Below are 16223 nucleotides of genomic sequence, written 5' to 3' on the forward strand. Positions count from 1 at the left end.
TCTCTGAGGAATTTTACCCAATAGAGAATGTGGGGCTAAAGATATGCCAAAGAGGGGAGGTCCCAGGAGGGAGTGAAGCACACAGTGAACTGGGGAGGAGCAGACACCCAGCCTCTCAGACACAAATAAATCTAGTAGGCTTGGTGTGGATGTGGGTAATTTATAGGGCTTGGGTGAGGCGGATGGGCAAAAATTATGGAAATGCATGCTTGATGGCTTTTATTCTCTGAAGTAGACCGGTTCATCTGGTGAGTAATGTAGTCACCAATGACTTGTTGCAGGGTGGCCTTTCTTGTAGACTAGTTCACTCATAAAATGGGGATAATAGATCCTTCTTTATGAGACTACTGAGTGGATTAATTGCACTGACACACATGCTTGCTCAGTATTAGTTTTCATCGTACTCATGTGGAAGTGGGTGGAGTGAACGCTTTGATTACTAATAAAAATGTACTGGAAGTCTTCTAGTAAGACCATCCGCTAAATGCAATTATTTGCTCTTGCAATGGGCTCTAGATCAATCAGCTAAGTCAAGGAGAACTTACTGACAGCCTACTTTTAATGTAAAGCTTTCAAACAAAAGAACGCCAGTGCCCGGAGGACCTCACTCGAGGACACACCAACTAGGCCGCAAACCGGAAAGTCAGGTCAACAGCAGCCCCCACCGGCTGGGAGAGGCGTCTTCGCAAATCTCGGCGGCGGCCCCGCCCCCGCCCCAGGTTGAGGCCCCGCCCCCTTCTCCCATTGGCGGCCCCTCCACCTCCCCGACCGCTCCAAAGACCCGGAGAAGCGGAGTTTGTAAAGGCATCACAGGGTCCCTTCGCTGCGCATGCTCGCGAGAAACCGGATTCCGTGTCCGGAGTTGGAGGCTCTGGGCGGCCGCGGCGCAACGCGCGGTGCCAGGACGGCGGGGGAGCGCGCGCTGAGGGCGCGGCGCCGGCGACGCGAGCACGCGGCGCGCTCCCGGGGAGGGCGGGTGTGGGGTCGGCGGGCGGTGGCGTGCCGCCGGGGCGGGGGTGGAGGGAGGGTCGGGTGTCGGCGAGCGCGGCGTGCGGGTTCCAAGTGGCTGCAGGCGGCCTGGGCTGCCGGGGCCGACGCCTGGGTGGCTGCTGCCGCCGCGCCTGCGGCGAGATGGCGATCTTGGGCGCGGAAGGTTGAGGGCGCCTGCTGTTGGAGGAGACACCGCTGCCGGGGCCGCCGGGAGCGCCGCTACCGCGGGGTAAGGACGCCGCGGCGCCAAGCTGGGGGCGCGGGCGGGGGCCGCGGGCCCTGAGCCCTCGCCGCGGTGCGGCAGCCGGCACGGTCCGCCCCGGGGCGGGACCCCCCGGGGCACCGTCGGCCGCTGGCCCGCGCGTCCCGGCTGCCTTCTCCAGCCCGGGGCGGGAGTTTTCTGGGGTGGGGTCACGGGTCTTGCCCCGAGTTGGTCCCGGCACAGGCCTGAGCTAATGATACTGGAGCGAAGTGTTTCCGTGACTCCGCAGGCTGCAGTTCTCAAGCTTCCTCAGCCTGCTCCTCGTCTTCTACCTTCTCTTCCCTTCCCTAACACCTCTTCAGAAAACACCGATATATGTGTGGACTTGCTGCCCGTGCCCTGACTTCCACCGCAATTCCACTGTCCCAAATCAAGGACTCAGCCTTAGAGCGTCTTTTCAGACGTTCTTTAAAATAATCACTCCGTGTTCTTCACTGAGTCTGCAGCTCCCCCAGCACAACCTCCACCTCCACCTTTGTGACCTGGTAGGTTCCAGTGACCTTGCAGTTTTTACTAGTCCTTACCTCATCTGTGACTTGGACCTCTTTCTTTGATCCTTTAAAAACAATGTGTACATTTTGTAGTTTGCTCCTTGCTTTTGTAGCCTTTAAATGATCAGTCTTGTACACAGTCCTTTTTTTACTCCATCTACTTGTAATTGAGCTTCCTTCCTTTGCTCTCCTAATTATATGAAACCTTCCTATCAAAGAAGAGGACTATAGATTAGATATTTGTACTCTCCCTGGATAGAGGATTTCCCAGGGGCTTGGCGTGACTTTCTCTGCTTGATGAGTTTTTATATTTTTGTGTGGGCTAATGTGCAAAAGGCTTGGATTTCTGCTTTGAAGTGCTATTGGTAATAGTGGAAAAGAAAAATGTCCAGAGTTATCTCCCTCCCCCTTTCCCACCCTCTTTGGTGTTTTTACCTGAAATCTGGTGTATAGTTGTATGCAGGTCTCTGCAAGAGTTCATGCTCATGTATAAAAGTCACTTAACTGTCCCACTAAGTCTCTGTATTATACAGCAAAATGCATCTTTAAAACAAAGGCATTATTTCACTTGTTTTTAGCCACAAAGTAGATAATTAGCTGATAGTGGGAACTATCACTTTTGAAAATTTGGGGGGCCAAGTGTTGGGACCTGCTCAAATTGATAAGTGTAAATTATGAGGAATAATTCTTTGGGATGTAACTAACCTTTTCAAGTAGTTCTTTCCTTAAAATGCAAAACTGTTTATAAGACCTACAACACAAGGGCTGTGAAAAGCAGTAACTAACTTAGTGTTGTCTTTTGGAAGCCTGGTGTAGAGGCTGTCACAGGTGAGGTCTCTGCCTTCAGAGAGGTAGTAACCTTTGCTGTGTATAGCGTGAAGGCTAAAATACTTTTACTTCCTTGCACAATTATTAAGCATCTACGGCATGACTGTGTGAAGTATTCTGGGGGAAATGTAAAATGAGGACAGCAGTTTCCGCCTTCAAAGACTAGTTGGGTAGGTAGGACTAAACACAGATGTATGTTTTAATGTACAACTAAGTTTTACACAGTTCAAATTAAGGGGTGCAGAGCTCACACCTTATTTGGCAAGGTAGGGTTAGGACAGGTTAGTTCATAGATCTTCTGGCTTCTGAGGGGTAACTTGTTTTGAAGGATGAGTATGACTTTTGATAGGCTGGGAAAGGTAATCTAAGCAGAGAAGGGACAAGGTAAGAACTCAGAGTTCATACATTTGAGGAGGGGCAGGTAATTGAATTGCATGTAAGTAAGTATTTGTACTAGTATAAAGGGTGATAAAGCTTGAAGTAAAAATTTGGACCAGTTTATGATTGTTTTTAATGCCAGGCTAATGACCTTGGATTTAGTAGGCGGTGGGGTTTTACAGATGATTTTTGAGTTAAGAATGAACCGATTAAAGCCTTGTTTTCAGAGGATTGATCCGGCAGGAGCATGTCCTGTGAGCTGAGGTAGAAAATGGACATAGAAAAGACCTGTTGGTTGCTGTGGGCATAGATGGTGAGGGTCTGAACTGTGGTAGTAATTATAGGAATGGACGGGAGGAAGGAAGTGGTGGACAGAATTTGATGATGAGAGAGAAAATGAAGAAAGTGAAAATAAGATTCTGATTCAGGTTGATTGGGAGAATAGGGTTACTGTTTTAGCAACATCTATGGAAGCTTTATCTTCTGCATTTGTGTGTTATTTTACAGCAGTGGTTCTCAACCTTTTGGGGACTACTAATCATGAAACCTAAAGAAATCTGCTCTGGAAGATTTCCTTGTGCTTTGTGGATATAATTTTAGGGGAGTCCATGGACCATCTGAAGTTCATCCATGCATCCCCAGGCCAGTGGGCTGGGCTAGGAGCAATCTCACACTTAGTGGGGCCTTCTAAAACAACAGAACCTTCAAATTCTGTCATTTCCTGATAACTCATTCTGTAGGGTCATACTGTGTATATACCTGGAGACAGTATCTCCTTACATTTGTGATGTAGTTTATAACAGAATTTTGACTAACTTACTATTTTCTGTTACAGAATAAACTAGCCCAGGAGGTTAAATGACTGCCCTAAGCATGTCGTTTAGCAGGTTGGTAAAGTGGAATCAGGAGTTGATTGACAATGATGGGTTTTTTCCTTCTAAGATGTATGCAGCTGATTTACCATTAGTTGAATATAATTAACTGCCTTTAAGTGACCTCATCACTCAGAATTATATGATCCTGGGAAGTTCCTTCCAGTTCTTAACATTTTGTGATTCTTAAGTCGTAGATTTTCATTGGACTATCTGTACCCTTCTTGTTTTCCATGTGCTGGTGAGGCTGAGGGATGAATTGGGTGTGTGGAGAGCAGATAGCAGTATCAGACCATTTACTTACTTAGTTCCTTTGTATCTCAGCTTGGCTTGGGGGAAAGGGGAGGGAGGTGAAGTAAGTGAAATAAGAAACTTCAGGAAGTTTTACCTTCTCTATGCAGGTATGCCTTACTTAAGAATACCCCTTGCCTTCATTAGGGAAACCTTTATCAAGTAAAAATTGAAATGTTACAAAATAAACGAGGTGCAGGGACCTAGTCAGTGAATTTGTTTCACTGGATTAAGTAACGAACTTTCTAGTATAGTTAGAGCATAAATTTGATAAGTAAACAGTTGGCTTCTTTGCATCTATTAAGATTATCTGCCTGGTAGGGAACCAGAGCAAGTTATTAATTGTTATCTTTTATAGCTCTAGAAACTTTAATTCCATAATTACCAGAAAGACTGGGGTCTTTTTTAACCCTTTATATAAGAATATGGTGTAATTATAACAAGGAGTGGAAAAATCAATAAATAGGTCTTTGTGGTGATGTTAAAGGAACTAGTTAATGCTTGATGGAGGGAAACTGTCTAACAAAAGTTCATACAAAGATTTTTTTTTTTACTCTGCTGGCATTAAGAGTATTATGATTAGTATAGCATTTTACATTTTTTCTTAGTGGCTCTATATAGACTTTATCATTTTGTTTCATGACAGCTGAGCAGTAGGTGTGTCAGGAGATAATCATTGCTTTTTAGAGGAATACACTGAGGCTCAGAGACATTTTTAAAAAGTTAAATTTCAAGGATACCTGGCTAGTAAGTTGTTAAAATTAGAACCAGAGCTAAAACTTATGTTTTTGTTCTTAGGTGAATATCTTTTCCTCTTGACTCCTCATCTACAATGGAGATTTGACTGAAGGCTCTATGTTAGCAGTTTAAATTTACTTGTTTGGAATCTATGTTAAATTTTTGTACTGTGTAGATCTGAACTTGTCTAATTTTCCTTTGTGTTAAAATGATAACCTCATTGAAGTTGATAGGCTGTTGGTAGGTAATTTTGAAATTTGTGAGTATTTATCACAAAATATTCTCCTGAAGGAAAAAGCAAAAGTTGATTATTTCTTGTCTGAAAAAGTACATTCATGACATGTAGGTATTCATTTCCTTCTGAAAATTTGTTTTAATTCAGCTGCTATTATAAATGAAATCTAATCTCCTTTTATAAAAGCCTAGTCTATGAAAATTTATATTTTTGGAGTGTGTAAGTCAGGATCTGATTTCCAAAAGTATATATAACAATATTTCATGATTTTTATCATAAAAAAAGATTTGCCATTAAAAAGCTCTTAGTATACACTTTTAATTCATATGTTTAAACAGCTTTTTTAGTTTGTTTTTTTTATTGAAGGGTAGTTGACACACAGTATTACATTAGTTTCAGGTATACAACACAGTGATTTAACATTTATATACATGATAATTCTAGGTACCAGCTATCACCATACCAAGTTGTTACAATATTTTGACTATATTCCTTATGCTATACATTACATCCCGGTTACTTATTTTACAATTGGAAGTGTGTACTTTTTTTTTTTTTTTTTTTTTTTTTGTGAGGGCATCTCTTATATTTATTGATCAAATGGTTGTTAACCACAGTAAAATTCTGTATAGGGGGGGTCAATGCTCAATGCACAATCATTAATCCACCCCAAGCCTAATTTTCATCAGTCTCCAATCTTCTGAAGCATAACCAACAAGTTCTTACATGGAGAACAAATTCTTACATAGTGAATAAGTTACATGGTGAACATTACAAAGGCAGTCATCACAGAGGCTTTTGGTTTTGATCATGCATTATGAACTATAAACATTCAGTTCAAATATGAATATTCATTTGATTTTTATACTTGATTTATATGTGGATACCACATTTCTCTCATTATTATTATTTTTAATAAAATGCTGAAGTGGTAGGTAGATGCAAGATAAAGGTAGAAAACATAGTTTAGTGTTGTAAGAGAGCAAATGTAGATGATCAGGTGTGTGCCTGTAGACTGTGTTAATCCAAGCTAGACAAGGGCAATAAAACATCCACGGATGCAGAAGATTTCTCTCAGAACAGTGGGGGTGAGGTTCTAAGCCTCACCTCTGTTGATCCCCATTTTCTCACCTGATGGCCCCCCTGTGACTGTGCCTGTCTTAGGTTGTTCCTCCCTTGAGGAATCTTACCTGTCTCTGGCTAACCAGTCATCTTCCGGGGCCATACAGGGAAATGTTAAGTTGGTAAGTGAGAGAGAAGCCTTATTTAAATAGCTTTTTTTGGAATATATTATGTAAAACTTGCATGTCAGATAATTTCCAAGTTAGAAGGAAGACTAGCATTTGTCTTAACATTCCTTCAGTAAACTTTCTTGTTCACAATGCATGTTGTCCTTACTGCGTGCCACACATTGTGCTAGATGCCAGGGGTTCCGTGCTGAGATGACAGACATGAAATGAAGTCTGTCCTCTTGGAACTTGGAAGTTCAGTAGAGTCACTAACACTGAAAAAGGTGTAGCGTTTGTCTTCTGAGATTGTGTGCATGTTTGGGATTATAACTGTACCTCTTTTCTCTGGGTTTTGAATGGATTATGCAAAAAACACAGGGAACCAGGTGAGCATTGTTTCTGTTACTTATTGCTGTATAACAAACAACCCTAAAACTAAGTGACCTAAAACAACCATTTTATTTGCTCACAGTTTTGTTATCCCAGGCTGGGATCATGTGAGCAGTTCTCTTGGTTTGGCTGGTGGGCACTGGCTGCGTTCAACTGGCAGTTCAGCTGGCAGCTAGTCTTCTCTCTTTCTATTTTTCTTTCTCTTTACATGTAGTCTTGTAGTTTCAGGACCCCTTCCTCTCTGTGTGGCCTTTCCAGCAGGGTTGCTGGTCCTACACGGTGGCTTAGTGCTCAAAAGACTGCAAAAGCAGAAGCAACCAGGCTTCCTTAAGGCATAGAATTGAAACCAGCATAGTGTCATTTCTGCCCCAGGCAAGTCACAGATCCAGCCCAGATTCAAGGGAAAGGGACTAGACAAATACATGAATCCCAGGGTTGCACCAGACAGCTGTATTACACCAAAACAGGGCTTAGAATGTTGTTTTGGAAGCTGAGAGTTAAGCTGCTAGTACCTCCAGTAATTTTGAGTCTGGGCCTGTCAGAGGGAAAGCCGAGTCTGAAGTGCAAGTGGTAGCATATTTGGCTTATTACATGGACAGATATAGCCGGCACTGTCCTTGGGTAGAAAAGAAGAGAAAATTTTGGATCTCCGGGGTTTACCTAGTGTGTTACCATAATGAGGCAGGATTGGCTTGCTCTACTTGAGGGCCGAGGGATTTAAGAAAGTGCAGGACCCAGAGCCCAGGCTGCTCTGAAGCAGGGATTTACCCTGTCTCAGAAATGTCCCCGTCAGCGCCCTATGCAGAGAATGGGCCACAGGGAGGCAGAGATCGGTCCCCTTAGCCCTTAAACCCCTTAGGTATGACATGGAAGGTGCAAAGCTCCTTGGCCAGTCACTCTGGCCTAGACAGGACTTAAGCAATCTAGGGCCCCACAAATAGTATGTTTTGTTTGCAGTGTCTTGAAAAAGGCTGGAATAAGCCACTCTTCTTGGAGAGGGGGCATTGTAGTGGACAGAGTATTCTTTCCTTGTGGAGACTGCAATATCTCCTTGGGGAAACGTGAGGAATAAGGTAATGTCATCATTTCTAGGGACAGGCAGAGTCATTGATTGCCAGCTGGGTTTTTTCCCCCTTAATCATTTCCTTTTATCTCACTATCACTTTATCTTTGTCTCAGTAGTATTTTTTTTTAAAGTTATTTAGTAAATATGTTATGGCTAGCTTGGAATGATGAAAATGAGGGTTTTTTGTTATTACATTATAGCTTCTGAGTGAAATAATGAATCAATATAATCATTTAAAGAATTCGGGTAGATGAGCTTTTTTGAGGTGTCTCATGTACACTCAAAAATGGCCCCTGCATCCTAGTGTAAATCTCTTTGCAAATTTCTGAAAATAGTATGCTTTGGCTGATGTGGGGAGGAGTTTAGTGATTGAATGTACTGAGAAACATGATTTATATAAATAGGAACGTCTAAGGTGCCAAGAAGGGGACAGGTAGAATTACCTTAAGGTGTTTCTGTCGCTTGTCCCTGCCCGAAATTACATGGGTAGTTTAAAAATGTACTAGCATTAACTGAATTGTAGGTGTGATAGCTTTTTATTTAACTAACGAAAACAAGTTCCTCTGATAGCTGTTTACTATACCCATAATTATGATGAAATAGAATGGATGGAAGAGTGAACTGTGGAGTCCTGACTTGAAGTAAGATACCCTGGTCATTTATTAGCCCCATTTTGCCAAAGGTGTGATGTACTACTCTTTGTGTTTGGTTAGTGTGGAGAGGAGAAGTAGTTAAAGGAACTTGCTCTGTGTGAATGAGGACATACTTTATCTGAGAAATAATAAACTAGATTGTTATGCTCTTAAAGTTTTAAGAAATAAAGGCATTCCTGCATATGGGTTAAGAGCCAAAGCTTTCATATTGGGCAGAACTGACTTCTGTCTGCTTAAAAGCACTGTTGCCTCAGTTTCTTCCTCACTGGATTTTTTTTTTAGGGATTAACCGACATGCTATTTTTAAAGCAGAAAGTGTCATCCAAATAGGACATGCACAACTTATTTCATTATTATTAGTAAGTTGAAAATTCATACTGGTACATTTTTCTGTGAGCTACTCATTTCTTAAGGACAATTGTAGGTTCATTTTGGCTTGAGAGAGCTGCATATCACATCTCACCTCTTATCTTAACAAATTAAATTGCTGAAAGGTTAAGACAATCTGAGAAAGACTCGGCCTGGCTGGCAGTGTATCTGCTGGTGATGGCTTGGCTGTGCAGGCTGGAAGCAAGAACTTGTTTGTTTACATCATCACTACAGCAAGTACAGTGTAAACCCATGCTTGTTAGAGTGCATCCCTGCTCCACAGTCATCTGGGGTACTTGTTAAGCATGTAGATATTTGAGTACTCAGATCTGTGGTGTGGTCCTTAATATTGGAGGCCAGGAGTCTTCATTTTTAACAAATATCTCTGGTGGTTTTGTACACATTAGTTTGTGAACTGCTAGTAGAAACCAGATCACTAATTTGGGGTTCTAGTGTTCTCTGAGACCATGTTTTAAACTAAAATTTTCAGTAAATACACATGTATAATGTAAATACAAAGAGAACTTAACATCTGAACCTTTCAGATGTTTGAAGAGGCTTATGATAATTGGCCGGGACTTGATCCACACAGACTATAGAAACCTGCTACAGGGTGAGAACAGGAAGGCGTGCGCAAGCTAAGTAGCCCTGCAAGAGGCAGCCAGCTGGCCTCCCTCCCTGTGCAAGGCCTGCCCCACACAGTTGCAGAAGAGTCTTTTGAATGGAAATACTTGATAAAAAACAAAAAACACTGAAGTAGTTAAGTTACATATTGTGATTAACAGATCATATGATTGCTTTTCACTTAGCTAAGGTAAGCCACTCAAAAATTGAGATTTTTGACTGAAGCATGTCTATTTGGGGATTGAAAGCTGGTTGGAGGTGGGCAGAGATCTGGCTCTTGTGGGGAAAAGCCACTGCTTAGCATAAGGGTGTTGACATGGAAAGAAAGCCTTTGGAAAAGGTTTAAATTTTAATTTGATCAAAAAACAAAACTTGAAGCTTATTTTCTCTTAACTTTTGCTTAGGGCAGTATTGGTGACAGCCTGTGTCTATGACTTAAACCCTCTAAAAGTCTTGTGACCATATCTGTAATTGGAACAGCAGATCTTTAAATTGGGGCTGTTCCTGGAAAAACTTAACCTATGTTTATATCAACCATATTTTCATCGTGTTAGTACATTTTTGTGGTTTAAAAAAAAAAAGCCAAACTCATGACTCTTTCTAAATTTGAGCAGAAAGGATTAGTTAGCATTTGTGTGTGGAGTCTTTTGTTTTTGTGTTCGTTTTAACTGACTTTGTGGCCAGTTCTTTGGGGAGAAAAACAATAAACTCATCTCTTTCTGTCCTTTTAGCTAGGAAATGTGTCGATGTTTAAATGTGAATACCCAGAATGGAATGTATACATTATACTCAAGAAGTCATTGTTCTAGGTTAAAAATTTTGGTAATTATTATGTATTTTAAAACTTTGTGATTTAATTTTCCTTTAAAGTGTTGGCTGTTTAAGAGCTTACGCCTTAAATTAAGACAAACCTAGATCCGAGTTCTGGCCCTCGTTTATTAAGTTATCTTGATTAAGTTAGCCTTAGGTTAAGCCCTTGTTTTATCATGTAAACTGGGTATTCATATATAAAGTGTAATAAAACCTAACTCATAGATTTATTGTGTGGCTTAAAGCTGGCACTCAGTGTTCAGAAATATTAATTGTGATGGATTCATAATACCTTGTCATTGATGTCAGATGTGTTTCAGAATTATTTATGTTTTAATTTTAGAAAGGTAATACACTCCATAGGCTCTGTTGCACAAAATCCCAGTGAAGGCTAGGGCAGCAGCCTGTACTTTCTTTGGCAAATGTTTAAGTATGGATAAAAAAGGACAATAAATAGCCACACATCTGGCCAGATTTTGATGCCAAATGAATTCTGGTCAGTTTAGTTTTTGCCACCTAATGAGTTTTTGAAGCAACTTTAAGTTTTTGTAGCTTTTGGGTTTTGGATTTGTGGATAAAGATTGTGTCTTTATATTTTTACTGTATTTCAAATGAGAAGAATTACATTATTCTAGAAGTAAAGTTTGAGCTGTTTTAATTTTCTCATTTTGGAAATTGTGTTTTGGATTCTGATATTTTCCTCTAAAAGTGAGGATATCATGAAAGTTTATACTTAGCTTGTTTTAATATTCTTAGGAAGAATATTTGTAAACAGTAAATTAACACTGTATGTTACTTGAATAGCTTTAAAGTATCTTAAAATTGTGTATTTACAACAAAAGATTTAGTAGTTCTATATTCCTCATATGTAGTTAACTGTGATTTTGATCTGATCCTTACTGCAGATATGGGACTTTGCTATGTATCGTTTTGCAGCATGACCATGTGACTGAAATTTTCCTTACTCTACTGGCCTCTGTATTGCTGTGAATGTAGAGTAGAAAAGTCTTGGAGTTTCTCTGCCTCAGAGTAATTGAGTGTGTCTAGAGTGGTGGTGGTAATAGTGATGGGAGGGTGTTAGGAAATTAATGTTTATTGGGCACCTTCTATATTCCAGATTCTGAAACAGTTTAGTTTCCTAGAGTTAATGTTAACACTTCTTTTCCTTCCTCACAGGATTACGTTTGTGTCTTCATTTTACAGATAAGAAAACAGAGACTCAGAGAGGTTAAATATACACAAATAGTAGAATTGAAGTTTGGACCTTGGTCTCTCTGGCTCTATTCTATTACACTACGCCAACATGCTCTGCTCACTCTGGAAAATTAGCATGAGCAGCTAATCTCTGTGGTTGTTACATGCTGGTAAATTAGAATCCTTGAAGTATTTAGAAACAGTGAGGAAATGTTTGGGGGTGAACATAACTTTGGGTCATGACAGCCTAGTGATCAGTGCAGTGCCCAGGAGTACCAGCCTCGTCAGCAGGTCTGGGTTTAAAGCTTAGTGTCCCTAAATCTCCTAATCACCTCTCAGCCTCAGCTGTAGGCTCTCATGACTGCTTTCTGCTGCTTCATGAGCTGTAGTGTGTACTTGAAGAATATCAAACATTTGTAGAGTTTTTGGATTTGAAAGGTAAAGGTTCTGGTAAACAAGTATTATATTATTAAAATCCCACACTATGACACAAATGACAAATTATTTATGGAAATGTGTCATTTTGAAAAATTAGATTGTACATAATTACATGAAGTTTGATCTTTGCAATGTAAAAATGTCATGTTACCCTGGATGTTTTTCCCACTTTACATGAAAATGATTTATTAAACAGCCCCAGTAGCTTACCTCCTTCATTGTTCATGTGCTTGTGCTTTTACACATTATCTTTTTTAGATTTCCTTGTCCTTTCTCTCTCAAACTTAAGGAAGAACATTTTCAGTGACTGATTTAAAAGACCCACAAAATTACCCTACTTTGAAGTTGCTTAATCTTTAAGTCGCAAAATAAGAGAATAGTAATGTAAGGCTGATAGAGCAAACCACACATTTTAAGGCATGGGTTTAGCTCTCAGCACTTATTTTATATTTATATACGTGTATGTGTGTTTGCAGTGCAGATACCATGAAAGGAGCACTGGCTTTAAACCCAAGAGATATGGAGACAAAATTCTGACTTTCACTAATTTTGTGGCCCTGAGCAATATATACCTAAATTCTTGGAACTTACTTTTCCTTTTCTGTTTGTAGGAATAATAAGGACTCTGAAGGGTAATTGATAAACAGAGATAGGTTTTTTTGCAGTGTGGCTGACAAATAATAGAAACTCCACAGTGGTCACGGTTATTCTTACTCTTTGGAGTCAGAGACCTGATTCCAATTCCAGGGTTAAGACTGGAGTGTTTCCGGGTCAGTTAGACACCCTTGCGAAGTGTAGGCAGTCCCAGTTAGGCTCTATCACCTTACCTACTCTTGTGTCGGGGGAGTATTTACACTGCTCTTTTTCTGTGGTAACTTAGGTTGATTCTGTAAGTTTGGAACCCAAGTTTTAAGATGCTTAGTGTTACCTGAATATTACTTTCTTAATTGACTTACTGCAGTACAGGAGTGGGAAGCCTGTTTGCTGCTGATATTCACTAAAGCTTGGGGGAAAAATACCAGGCGCAAAATTTTTTTGCTCGAAGTTTTGCTATATTGCCTTTTAAAAGAAATTGAAGAATTATAGCAAATTAGATAAACTATCTCATTCTCTATACCACTTTGGGGTAGTTCTTCTTTGTTAATGTAAATACATTTTAGTACTAATTCTTTTAAAACAAATAGGAATCATCTCCCTAAATTAAGAAAAATTATGAAGAATAAAGTTAGTCAATACACTAGTAAAAATATATTTCATTTTTTAATTTTGATGTGAGAAGGAAGGAGGTGGAGCAGGGAGAGAGAAAATTTCGATTAATGTGCTAAAAGACAAAGTAATAGTGCCAAAGTCCTGTATTTTTGTTTTTTTTAACGACCGTAACCAGTTAGCTTAAAAATCAGAATAGTTGCTAAATTTGATGAATATATTTTCCTTTTCACAACAGTTTTCTAGTAACGTACGAACATTTTTGATATCCTTACTTGACAATGAAGGTAAACTTACTAATTCCATTTTTTGGAAAGTTGGTATAATGTAATTGTATTTTTTTTTTTTTTATTCTGCAACTGAATTTTTTTTTTTTTTTTAGTGGCAAATTGAGTTTTTACTCCATTCTCATCTTAGAATTAAGGCTCAATACATTCATTCTTTGGTTGTCTTATTGGCAATAATAACAGATGTACTTCATTTAATTGAATAGCTATGTTCTTTTTTTTTTTGAGAGGGCATCTCGTATTTATTGATCAAATGGTTGTTAACAACAATAAAATTCTGTTTAGGGGATATAGGGGACTCAATGCACAATCATTAATCAACCCCAAGCGTAATTCTCAACGGTCTCCAATCTTCTGAAGCATAACGAACAAGTTCTTACATGGTGAACAAGTTCTTACATAGTGAATAAGTTCTTACATGGTGAACAGTGACAGAAACTTTCGGTTTTGATCACGCATCATGAACTATAAACAATCGAGTCAGATATGATTATTTGTTTGATTTTTATACTTGATTTATATGTGAATCCCACATTTCTCCCTTATTATTTTTTTAAAGAAAATGCTGAAGTGGTAGGTAGATGCAAGATAAAGGTAGAAAACAAAATTTAGTGCTGTAAGAGGGCAAATGTAGATAGATGATCAGGTCTGTGCCTATAGACAAAGTATTAATCCAAGCTAGACAAGGGCAACACAACATCCACAGATGCAGAAGATTTCTGTCAAAACGGGGGGGTGAGGTTCTAAGCCTCACCTCTGTGCAACTGAATTTTTATTCACTTTATTATTTATACATATTGATTTATGAATACTGGTTTTATAGTATTAATTTCCCCATATATTGCATTATGTGGATATGCTTCATTTTTATTTTGTATTTAAATTGTTTTATATTTTTTCCTACAACCAAAAAATACTTCCATGGTTTTTCTTTTACACATGTTCTGGTGTATGTCAATAAACGCCGTCTCTCTCCTCTAACTACAATCAGAATTTAGGTAATTGTATTTTTTATAAGGTGCATTTTATGGAACAACATCACCATCTTGTGGCCCTCTGGAATATTTTTGCAAAAGTTATGGTTTCACAACTGTAAGCATAAATCCAGAGGTCCTCTGATGTTGGCCAAGGACTCAATCAAGTTTGTAATGGGCAGTTCTTACTGTAAATGGGACATGAAGAGAGAAAATAAAATGATTTGTACACTAGGGCTGCAGCTTTGTAAAGAAAAATGTGTACTGGAGGAAAACAGTGGTATAAAAATCAAGACCAGTTGGGTTGCTGCAAAGATTATGGGTGATTTCAGTGTTTCATGAATAAATACATGGTGTTTTTAGTCAAGCAATTCCAAACTAGAAAATCTCTATATGTTCTGTGCTCCCATTTCTTATTTGATAGGATTACCAAGGCCCAGAGAAATTTAGATGCTGTTTCATTAAATAAGGCTGTTCTCTAGTGTTTTCTAAACTGATTATTCCTGGAGGAGTTATTTTCTACATGAACATTTACACTTTTATTTTTTATTTTGATGATAATTTTAAAGGAAAAAATGCAATTTGAGAAGTATAGTAGTTCATTTAGAGAGCCTAAAAACTAAATAAGACTATTTGTTTTTAAGCCTTTATTGTTTTTGAGATTCAGTTGACACTAAGTTTCCTTCATTAGCAAATATTTATTAAAAACAAGTGTGTGGCAGGCTTTGAGGGAGGCACTTTAGATATATTGGATTTGTCCTGCACTCTTGGAGTTTACAATATAGAAATGCAGTGAGAAAATGTAACTATTTTGATGGACACCAAAGTTTGAAATCAGGGATTCTGGGTAAAAATAGCTATAATTTATTGGGTATTTACTAGGTGCCAGTGTCTTGCCAATGGATTTCAGCCCCTGGAAAGTTCACTGTGGATTCAGTGAGACCAAAAAATGACAGTGGAACGTTCTTAGGGTGAAAGAGTTTATGCCCAACTTTATTTCTATGGTGGCAGGTCAGTAACTAGAATCCCGTCCACTCAGAGGAGTCCGCTTGCAGCAAGCCGGTCTGTGCCTCTGGACCTCTCTGTCCCTGCAGCCATCTCAGTCTCTGTCCTCAGCTGCCACCACTACAGTCTCTGCTCTCTGCTCTCCTGTAGCCATGCAACCGTTCCACCATGTCACCCAGAACTCTCTGTTTAGAGTCAGTAACAACGTATTGCCCACACATGTGTAGTGAGCTAATTGACCAGGGCCAAGTGAGAATCCTGGTCATTGGAACCTTCACTTTATCCACAGCCAGGCACCATGCAAAGTGTTTTCGGTACTTTTTCATAGTGTTAGCAATTTATTTTGGTATTTTGCTTTGATTTTTGCAGGAACAAATCATATGCACACAAATCAGTATTTGTGGAATCTCTGAAACATCTCTATAGAACAATAGGTTTCCTTGTACACTGCAAGTGCTTTGGCTGTTATGGGTCCTGTACGCTTTTGTGGCTTGGTATCTTACCACCATTTCTAATACCTCTATGGAAAATTTTGTACTGTGTTCTAAGCAGCCATCTTTCTCCCAGACTTTCATTAGAATCTAATTGAAGTATAATTATGGGATTAGCGTATGATTTCTGAATTATTTGAATAGTTAGGACTGGAGAGTGTCCAAGTTGAATGAGCTTTTTCTTTTGTTCATACACTTTTGGACATTTGAGTGTTTAAGTCAAGTGAGCATTTTTAGTGACATTTATCCTTTACTTTATGTTGGATATTTTTGTATTGAGTCCTTATAGTGGGCTATGGAGATGAAATCACAGTGATAAGGTGGACATGGCTTGGAGCTCAGTATTAGTAGTGCAGAGATAGGAGAGGGTATGGATGGCTTGTAGTCCCACCTGCATAGATT

At 39.5% G+C, this 16223-nt stretch overlaps 1 protein-coding gene across 9 annotated transcripts in view; it reads left to right on the forward strand.

Moving 5' to 3' along the window:
- Window positions 1-1034: 1034 nt before the first annotated feature.
- Window positions 1035-16223, forward strand: part of WWP1 (WW domain containing E3 ubiquitin protein ligase 1) — a 123942-nt gene continuing 108753 nt past the window's right edge. For 7 of the 9 annotated variants that reach the window (XM_036995638.2, XM_073229792.1, XM_073229793.1 and 4 more), the window contains exon 1: window positions 1037-1219. The gene's annotated coding sequence lies outside the window, so the exon portion shown is untranslated. Of the gene's footprint in view, window positions 1220-16223 lie in introns of all 9 variants that reach the window. The other 2 variants (XM_036995642.2, XM_036995641.2) reach the window with 2 other exon arrangements.

Source organism: Manis javanica, chromosome 2 (assembly GCF_040802235.1).
Source record: "Manis javanica isolate MJ-LG chromosome 2, MJ_LKY, whole genome shotgun sequence".
Lineage (NCBI taxonomy): Eukaryota > Metazoa > Chordata > Mammalia > Pholidota > Manidae > Manis > Manis javanica.